At 39.8% G+C, this 9818-nt stretch overlaps 1 non-coding gene across 1 annotated transcript; it reads right to left on the reverse strand.

Annotated features, from left to right (window-relative positions):
- Positions 1-9403: 9403 nt before the first annotated feature.
- Positions 9404-9475, reverse strand: TRNAC-GCA. The gene has a single exon. It is a non-coding gene; the product is annotated as a tRNA-Cys (tRNA).
- Positions 9476-9818: the final 343 nt, after the last annotated feature.

The raw sequence follows: 9818 nt of genomic DNA on the forward strand, positions 1-9818 counted from the left end.
GACTCAAATTGGCAGTTCTTTAACAGCAAGAGTTAAGAGCAAAAGAGCTATCAGAAACTTCTTTTCCTTATGCAGGAACCTTGCATGTGAAGGTCCAGACCAAGTCATGGAACAATATGGAAAACATGGGTATGTGTCGTTCACTGCCTTTGAGGATAGTCAACCTCTTGTCAGCTTTGTCAATAGCCTATGGGACAGATGTTAGACTTTCAATTCTTGTCTGCTTTCTCACCTCCTTTGTCAACTTATTCCATAAGCAGCACACAGGCAAGGAAGGAAAACTGAAGTCTACATTGTAGGGCAGCCATTCCATTGCAGTAAATGAAACAATTTCCATTTCCTAAGAGCTATTAGGGAAAACCATTTAAAAATGCACACACACAAAGCACACTGGCAATACAATGTGGAAATACAATGAGTCTAAATTGGTAGGATTATTCTGTTGTTATTCAGTCACTCAGTCGTGTCCAATTCTTTGGACCCCACAGACTGCAGCACACCAGGGTTCCCTGGCCTTCACTATCTCACAGAGTTTGTTCAAATTCATTTTCATTGAATTAGTGATGCCATCCAACCATCTCCTCCTCTGCTGCCCCCTTCTCCTCCTGCCTTCAATCTTTCCCAGCATCAGGGTCTCTTCCAATGAGTCAGTTCTTTACATAACATGGCCAAAGTATTGGAGCTTCAGTAGCAGTCCTTGCAAAGAATATTTAGGGTTAATTTTCTTTTACATTAACTAGTTTGATCTCCTTGCAGTCCCAGGGACTCTCAAGAGTCTTCTCCAACACCAAAGTTCAAAAGCATCAATTCTTCGGTGCTCAGCTTTCTTTATGGTCCAACTTTCACAACCCTACATGACTAATGGAAAAGCCATAGCTTTCACTAGACGGACTTTTATCAGCACAGTGATGTCTCTGCTTTTTAAACCTCTTCTTCCAAAGAGCAAGCATCTTTTAATTTCATGGCTGCAGTAACCACCCACAGTGATTTTGGAAGAAAATAAAGAAAATATAAAGTCTGTCACTGTTCCCACTGTTTCTCCATCTATTTGCCATGAAGTGATGGGACCAGATGCCATGTTCTTCATTTTTTGAACGTTGAATTATAAGCCAGCTTTTTCATTCTTCTCTTTCACCTTCATCAAGAGGCTCATTAGATCCTCTTTGCTTTCTGTCTTTAGGGTGGTGTAATCTGCATACCTAAGGTTATTGATATTTTTCCTGGCAATCTTGATTCCAACTTGAGCTTCACCCTGCCTGGCATTTCACATGATGTACTCTGCACAGAAGTTAAATAAGCAGGGTGACAATATACATCCTTGATGTACTCCTTTCCCAATTTGGAACCAGTTCGTTTTTTCATGTCCGGTTCTAACTGTTGCTTCTTGACCTGCATACAGGTTTCTCAGGAGGCAGGTAAGGTGGTCTGGTATTCCCATCTCTTGAAGAATGTTCCACAGTTTGTTGTGATCCACACAGTCAAAGCTTTAGTATAGTCAATGACGTAGAAGTTGATGTTTTTCTGGAATTCTCTTGCTTTTTCTATGATCCAATGGATGTTGGCAATATGATCTCTGGTTCCTCTGCCTTCTCCAAATCCAGCTTGTACATCTGGAAGTTCTTGGTTCATGTACTATTTAAACCTATCTTGGAGGATTTTCAGAATTACCTTACTAGCACATGATAGATACATACTGACAAACTTCATAATGGGATTACATTTATGCTGGATTATACAGTAATATAAATATTGAAATTAAAAATTACCTGTTGTCAAATTACATATAAAATCCCTTGGATTTCAAATCCTAAAAGATGATGCTTTTAAAGTGCTTCACACTTTAAAAATATGTGAGCAAATTTAGAAAACTCAGCAGTGGCCACAGGACTGGAAAAGGTCAGTTTTCATTCCAAAGAAAGCAATGCCAAATAATGTTCAAACTACCACACAATTGCACTCATTTCACATGCTAGTGAGGTAAGAACTATTATTTTGGACTATCTATACCATTTTCCTCCTATATACATAAAACTGAGGACTAATTGCAATCAATAGTTAATAATTAAAATTTCTAGAAGTCAATAAAACTCATTACTTCCTCCTCCCATATCATGTAAACCATGAATGAAGTTACTTTTTAGATGAGACCATATCAATGAAGACTATTTGACAAAAGATTGTAATGTCTATGTGCTAAAATATGACATTTAAATAATGATGTCACAAAGACCAATAGAAAAGAGAGGAGGATGGAGCAGTGCATGATACAATAGGGAAACTGTTTTGAATTTAAGGGATGATAACAAAAAAGTGCTATCCACTGAATAATGACATACTTTAAATAGTTAACATTTATTAAGACAATATATAGAACACTGTATGAGAAAAGAACAGAAATGGGGCCCCCTTGTGGCTGTCCCCAGTTTCTTCTCTAAGGTCTCAAACAGTTAAATACTGGTCCCAACTTTACACCTTACTACTAGGAAAATAGAAGCCCTATGATTAATTGTCACCCTCCTTTTAGACTGGCAGCTTAGAGACAATATATTTTGCATCTCAAATGGCTTATGAAAAGTATGACTTTCAATCATGTTTTTACTAGCAATGATTAAGAAATGCAATCTGATATATCTTTTTACATATTCCATAATACTCTGGCAACCTAACGATGGTTTAGCCTCATTTATAGTTCAGGAACCACATAAGTAATCTACCTAATGTACTTCTCAATCCAATAATATGCCTATGCCTATTCCACACATGTGCAGAATAGAATAGATTTAAAAGCTCTTCAAGAGCATATTTTCAAATTGATATGCACAATGTCTTCCATCAAAGGCAGATGGTCCCTTATCCCTGCTTTAACCTTGTCAGGAATTTGAAGAAAAACTGGTATTTCTCCTCTTTTGTTTATTTCAACCAGTAAACAATTGGTGTGTGAACAGGCTTCAGAAGTTTTAACTTGGAATTATTTACTTGAGCATAAAGTTCTGTAGGCCAACTGCAAAGAAGACAATAAGAAAATAATCTTTGACATAACAGAACTAAACTCCAACATTTTCAGCAGATCATCAGTTCCTCCAAAGCAGAGGAATTTGGTGGAAATATGGTGGCTTGGGCTCCTATAAAAATTATCTAGTGAAAGATGCATTTTGGCTTCCTAAGATCTACTACTCTTCTGTGCTCCTAACTCTATATACAGAAATTGCTCCCATTTTAGAAACATGAGTCTTATTTTTGTACACAAACTTATGAGTAAATCCACTACTTAAAATCTTCATTGTCAGTCCTTCTCCAGGTCAGTATGATATGTACCATGATGATCTTATCACAGCGTGGGACAGAAGGTAACTAATGAGCCTGTCATAGCAACACCAACCTCTGTTGGAGCAGAAGCACATATTTTATCTGATAAATATAAGGCAACTAAGCTATTCAGCTCAGTATGCCTTTTCATCGGCTGTTGTCATCATAAAATTCCCAAGTGTTGGATTTCTAGTTTCAGATATCTCCTTCAGATGAGGTAGGCTCCTGCAATTATCTGCTCTAGTAGAAGCCACTACCAATTGTGCACTCCTTCGTACTGAGCTCAGCGTCATTCTGAACACGATTTTCTGTCCTCCTCCTGTACAGGCTTGGTCCATGAAGAACATTATTCTAATATGATTTATTTCCATATATGACTTATTTTCACATGAAATTTCATTATTTGGGAAGAATTATTTCCCTTATGGTTCAGAGGTAAAGGATCCACCTGCAGTCCAGGAGATATGGATTCAATCCCGGACTCAGGAAGATCCCCTGGAGGAGCAAAGGGCAACCCACTCAGTATTCTTGCCTGGAAAATCCCATGAACAGAGGAGCCTGGAGGGCACAGTCCATAGGACCGCAAAGAGTCAGACACGACTGAGCACAGAGAGCATTTTGCAAATTAAATTTTGGAAAACCAATTTTAGACATCTAATTAGACTGGGCTGGCGAAAAATAAAATGCTGGAGATTATGACTCTAAATATTTTCTTTCAAAATGAACAAACTCATTAAAAGAGATTGCATTATCCAGAAATTGTGTAAAACATATGGAAAGCAGAAATTAGGAAAATATACATATGTGTGAAAATAATTATTCAATTTGGCAATCAGAATCATACTTCCAGTAGAAAAGAGAAAAAGGGAAGTGTCAAAATAAAATTTCTGACCTCACTTTCTGTATATATCATAAATTGGATCAAATGTAAAGTGGAAAATACACAGAAAACTTAAAATCAATAATATAATGAAAGGAAGCTTGCTGCCCTAAATACATAGGAATTTAAAGCTCCAAAGAACTTCAGAAATAATCTAAGCATGCTGCTCATTTTTCCAAAAAGAAGTGGAAGCCTAGTGCAATTAAAATTTTGCCTATGGTTTTACAACTAGTTAAGGACCATTTGCACTCATCTCACGTGCTAGTAAAGTAATGCTCAAAATTCTCCAAGCCAGGCTTCAGCAATACATGAACCGTGAACTTCCTGATGTTCAAGCTGGTTTTAGAAAAGGCATAGGAACAAGAGATCAAATTGCCAACATCTGCTGGATCATGGAAAAAGCAAGAGAGTTCCAGAAAAGTATCTATTTCTGCTTTATTGACTATGCCAAAGCCTTTGACTGCATGGATCACAATAAACTGTGGAAAATTCGGAAAGAGATGGGAATACCAGACCACCTGACCTGCCTCTTGAGAAATTTGTATGCAGGTCAGGAAGCAACAGTTAGAACTGGACATGGAACAACAGACTGGTTCCAAATAGGAAAAGGAGTTCGTCAAGGCTGCATATTGTCACCCTGCTTCTTTAACTTATATGCAGAGTACATCATGAGAAACTCTGGGCTGGAAGAAGCACAAGCTGGAATCAAGATTGACGGGGGAAATCTCAATAACCTCAGATATGCAGATGACACCACCCTTATGGCAGAAAGTGAAGAGGAACTCAAAAGCCTCTTGATGAAAGTGAAAGTGGAGAGTGAAAAAGTTGGCTTAAAGCTCAACATTCAGAAAACGAAGATCATGGCATCCGGTCCCATCACTTCATGGGAAATAGATGGGGAAACAGTGGAAACAGTGTCAGACTTTATTTTTCTGGGCTCCAAAATCACTGCAGATGGTGATTGCAGCCATGAAATTAAAAGACGCTTACTCCTTGGAAGGAAAGTTATGACCAAACTAGATAGCATATTGAAAAGCAGAGACATTACTTTGCCAACAAAGGTCCATCTAGTCAAGGCTATGGTTTTTCCTGTGGTCATGTATGGATGTGAGAGTTGGACTGTGAAGAAAGCTGAATGCCAAAGAATTGATGCTTTTGAACTGTGGTGTTGGAGAAGACTCTTGAGAGTCCCTTGGACTGCAAGGAGATCCAACCAGTCTATTCTGAAGGAGATCAGCCCTGGGATTTCTTTGGAAGGAATGATGCTAAAGCTGAAACGCCAGTACTTTGGCCACTTCATGCGAAGAGTTTACTCATTGGAAAAGACTCTGATGCTGGGAGGGATTGGGGGCAGGAGGAGAAGGGGACGACAGAGGATGAGATGGCTGGATGGCATCACTGACTCGATGGACGTGAGTCTGAGTGAACTCCGGGAGTTGGTGATGGACAGGGAGGCCTGGCCTGCTGCGATTCATGGGGTCGCAGAGACTCGGACACGACTGAGCGACTGAACTGAACTGAACTGAAGGACCAGTTAAGAACCAGGACCAGTTAAGAACCAAGCCGAGGTTCTCAAGCCTCTCAGTGTTGTACTTTCTTCCCACTCACACTTAAAATAAATCCCAGTAGAAGAAAGCCTTTAACTTTAAACAGAATAAGGACTGCAAGTACCGAGGGACCAATTCTTGTCTGATATTCTCCCCTGTGCTTCTGTCCCAGCTCAGCTCAGCCAAACATGAGGAAAATGAAACAGATTACAGAAGCAAAGCGGGGTGTCTCCTTACGTAGAACTGTAGCAGTAACCCCAAGGAAGAAGAGTAGTAGCCGCCATCTTGGATAGCAGTGAGGACATCGGGAATGGCGGAGCAACGGTACAAAACATATGTTGTCTTTCCTTGCAAACAATAATAATTCAACCTAATTAATTCATGTATTAATGCTTGGCAATTGTGGCACTACTCTATCTCTTAAAAAGAAGAATAAAGAAAGACCTTATATATTAACAGAAGGAAAGTACCATAAGCAAACAAGGCATGACTATGACTCCTGTACTCTAGCAAACTGAAAATTACGCAATAAAGCCAAGCAGGTAATAGGCAGAGATAGCTATAAGAAGGCTATTTGCATATTTTGAAGAATGCCTGCTCTATTTCAGGAGCTGTCACCTGGAATGGAAGGTAGCCAAGTTATGTCAAACAATCCCCCAAGGACAGCGGCAGTGAACTCTTCCTAGCTCAACAGCCTCCTTGAGCCCCACAGTGAGGTTATGAGAACAAGCCCAGCTGCAGCTGAGAAGGGCCAATCAGAGAGGACCCTATAGACGGCTCTCCCTGTGGAGCTATATTTTTCATACTATAATTTGTTACCCTCAGGCCATACTGAACACAAAAGAGAAGAAGGAATAGGGAAGAGTGGCATCTATGCAGCCCATAGTGCCAGCACTGTACTGGCCTATGTAAAGGAACATATCTTCCAACAGTGTGTTTTATTATATCTTGGACCAAAAGGACAAGAAAGACTGTACTATTTACGATTAGCAAAACCTTGGGATTCAAAGGAACCAGAGGCAGCATATTACCAAAAGCACTGTATTATAGGCATAATAAAACCACAGCAAAAAATTTAAATATTCAATCAACAGCTAAGACATTAAAAAAAATTTTCAGATGCTGAAATTTATCTTGTGGCTCATGACACTGGCATCAACAAAAACACTATTACTTTTGTTATTGTTTTTTTAATTTTAAAAGTGTGAATTTCCCCAAGATATTTTTGCTTCTCAGTATGCCATGAAATTTCAACTACTGGCAAAAAATCCAATAAGAATCAGACTGCAATATCAGTTTGTGTTATGTTAAGACTGACGGTCATAGTGAAGTGTTTTAGTTTTCTTTTTCCTGTCTAGAGTTCAAGAATCATGGCCTGTGCTTGGTCACTCAGTCGTGTCTGACTCTTTGCAACCCCATGAACCCATGTGTCCATGGAATTCTCCAGGCAAGAATACCGGAGTGGGTAGCCATTCCCTTCTCCAAGGGAACCTTCCCAGTCCAGGGATAGAACCCAGGTATCCCACATTGCAGGCAGATTCTTTGTTGTCTGAGGCACCAGCATAGTGAGTTCTTTTTGCTAGTTACAGGAAGGAAAGTAGAGACATGGTGGGGGAGGCGTACAAGGCATGCAAGTAACTTCTTATGGTGGAGGAAATTCTCTCTCAATTACTCCAACTTTCTTAGTAAAATAAGAAGCTAGATAATCAGTTAAAAGCAAGGATAAAGGAAAGGATCTGGAGGTGTAAGGAAAGGATCTGGAGGTGTAAGGAGAGAGAATTAAGTATAATCCAGAAAAGAGAGAAGAATTTACACAATAGAGCAGGAGTGGCTGGTATAGTCCCATTTTCAAACAGTGGTCATGAATTTAAAGTGAGACCAATTAGTACACAGTTTCATGCTTTTTTCCCAGTGGCATTCAGCAGGACAGGCATAGGCACAGAAGATGGGAGACAGATTTAACCAGAGTGGTTATTTAGCCAAGTAAACACGAAAAAGGAGTAAGGGGCAAAAGAATTGAGAGTGTGTGCAAGGAACTAAGTAAAATTTGAGTTTTGTACAAGGAACCTACAGAATTTGAGTTGTACAATGACATACAATAATGCAAGTGAAGATAAAACAAGTTAAGGGATAATGAAAAGGTGAATTATTAACTGAATGAAAATTTCCATGTGATGCTGCTGCTGCTGCTGCTAAGTCACTTCAGTCGCGTCCGACTCTGTGCGACCCCATGGACGGAAGCCCACCAGGCTCCCCCGTCCCTGGGATTCTCCAGGCAAGAACACTGGAGTGGGCTGCCATTTCCTTCTCCAATGCGTGAAAGTGAAGTCGCTCAGTCATGTCCGACTCTTCACGACCCCATGGACTGTAGCTAAAATAAAATCTGTCCATAGGATTTTCCAGGCTGGAAACACTGGAGTGGGGTGCCATTGTCTTCTCCTTCCATGTGATAGAAGAGTTGTTAATTCAGTTTACTAGGAGGAAAGAGTTAGGAATATAGGAGGAAGCAGTCTGAAAGTGAGATAAATGAAATCAAGGCTATGAATTGAATCAAAGCTATTGATAACTACAAGGTGAAGAGAATGGCAATAAGATGGTGCCTGTGATAAGGTAGAAGACAAAAGCCACTGAAAAATTAAAGACAGTGTGGGGGGTGGTCAAGAGGTCAGAATGTGATGCTGATATCAGTGAGAATTCGGACAATGTTAATGCCCTCCAAAGTTCACACTTGTATTTGAACAAGTTAGGGTTCTCACTCATTGCATGAAGAGAGTATAAATCATGGGCAGTCATGGACTATCTCAGTAAAAGGGTATGCACAGAAACAAATGATAGCATCTGGACTTCAGTTGAGGCCTTGAGGAAGGATGTAAGAAAGCCAGTGTCACTCTAGACTGGATGGTGTCAGAAAGTGGGAACAAATCTGTAACTGAGGACTTCAATAAATCTTTCTAGGGAGGGCAGACTTAAGCAAGGCTAAAGCTATAACTGGGGGAAAAAATGCAGTAATTACTCATTTTAGTGGAAACAAAAGGTATTTGGTGTTTTAAATAAAGTTATAAAGTAGCCTTATTTTCTCTCCTTTATCATAGTCTGAGAGTCTGAGGTTGATATTTTCTGAGATTGTTTATTATCCAATAAAAAAGGAACATAGCAGATGGTAACTAGACTTATTGTGGTGATCACTGCATAATGCATAAAAATACTGAAACACTATGTTGTACATCTGAAACTAATAGAATATTGCATGTTAATTATAATTCAATAAAAAAGTAACAAACTAGCTTCCAGATGTTAGGGGATGTTCTCTGGTTTAAAGATTACTTTCTCAACAAGAATAATGTTAATAAGAGAGTGTTGGTAAAATCTTTCAGGAGTAAGAGGAAGGGATTCAGGAGGGTAAATGGCTGCAAACAAGTATAGGGCAGGTAAAATCTGACAACATGAGATACAAAGATGTATTTGTTTGTTTAAATAGGAGGTTGGGTGGATTGACTGGAAGCAGCAATAAGAAGGATGGTACTTCTTCCATCTCTAGGTAAGTGAAGTTGCTCAGTCATGTCCGACTCTTTGCAACCCCATGGACTGTAGCCCACCAGGCTTCTCTGTCCATGGGATTCTCCAGGCCAAGAATACTAGAGTGGGTTGCCATTTCCTTCTCCAGGGGATCTTCCCAACCCAGGGATTGAACCTGGGTCTCCTGCATTGCAGGCAGACGCTTTAACCTCTGAGCCACCAGGGAAGCCCCTCTTCCATCTCTAGGCCCAAAAAAAGAAGAAAACCCATCATGATGAAAGAGGGCTACAGAAGAAGCAATGTCTACAAGGAGACATTCGAGTTTGGTAATAGCAGGAGATAAAGGGAATATTCGCAGAAGAAAATGAAGATATGTGTATAATGAAAAGGTTTCAAAAGATCGAGAACAGTAGAAGGTAGGGTTAAAAAGACAGGGATGTACAGAGCCACATGAGGGATGATCTGGTCCTCTGGCAGATAACAGTCATAATGCTGTGAGTTTTTAGGGGAAGGAGGGAGGGGATGGAAAAATTCACCAGAAATTACTCAAAACTCTGGACTCTCACTTG

This window comes from Bos indicus x Bos taurus, chromosome 6 (genome assembly GCF_003369695.1).
Source record: "Bos indicus x Bos taurus breed Angus x Brahman F1 hybrid chromosome 6, Bos_hybrid_MaternalHap_v2.0, whole genome shotgun sequence".
NCBI lineage: Eukaryota > Metazoa > Chordata > Mammalia > Artiodactyla > Bovidae > Bos > Bos indicus x Bos taurus.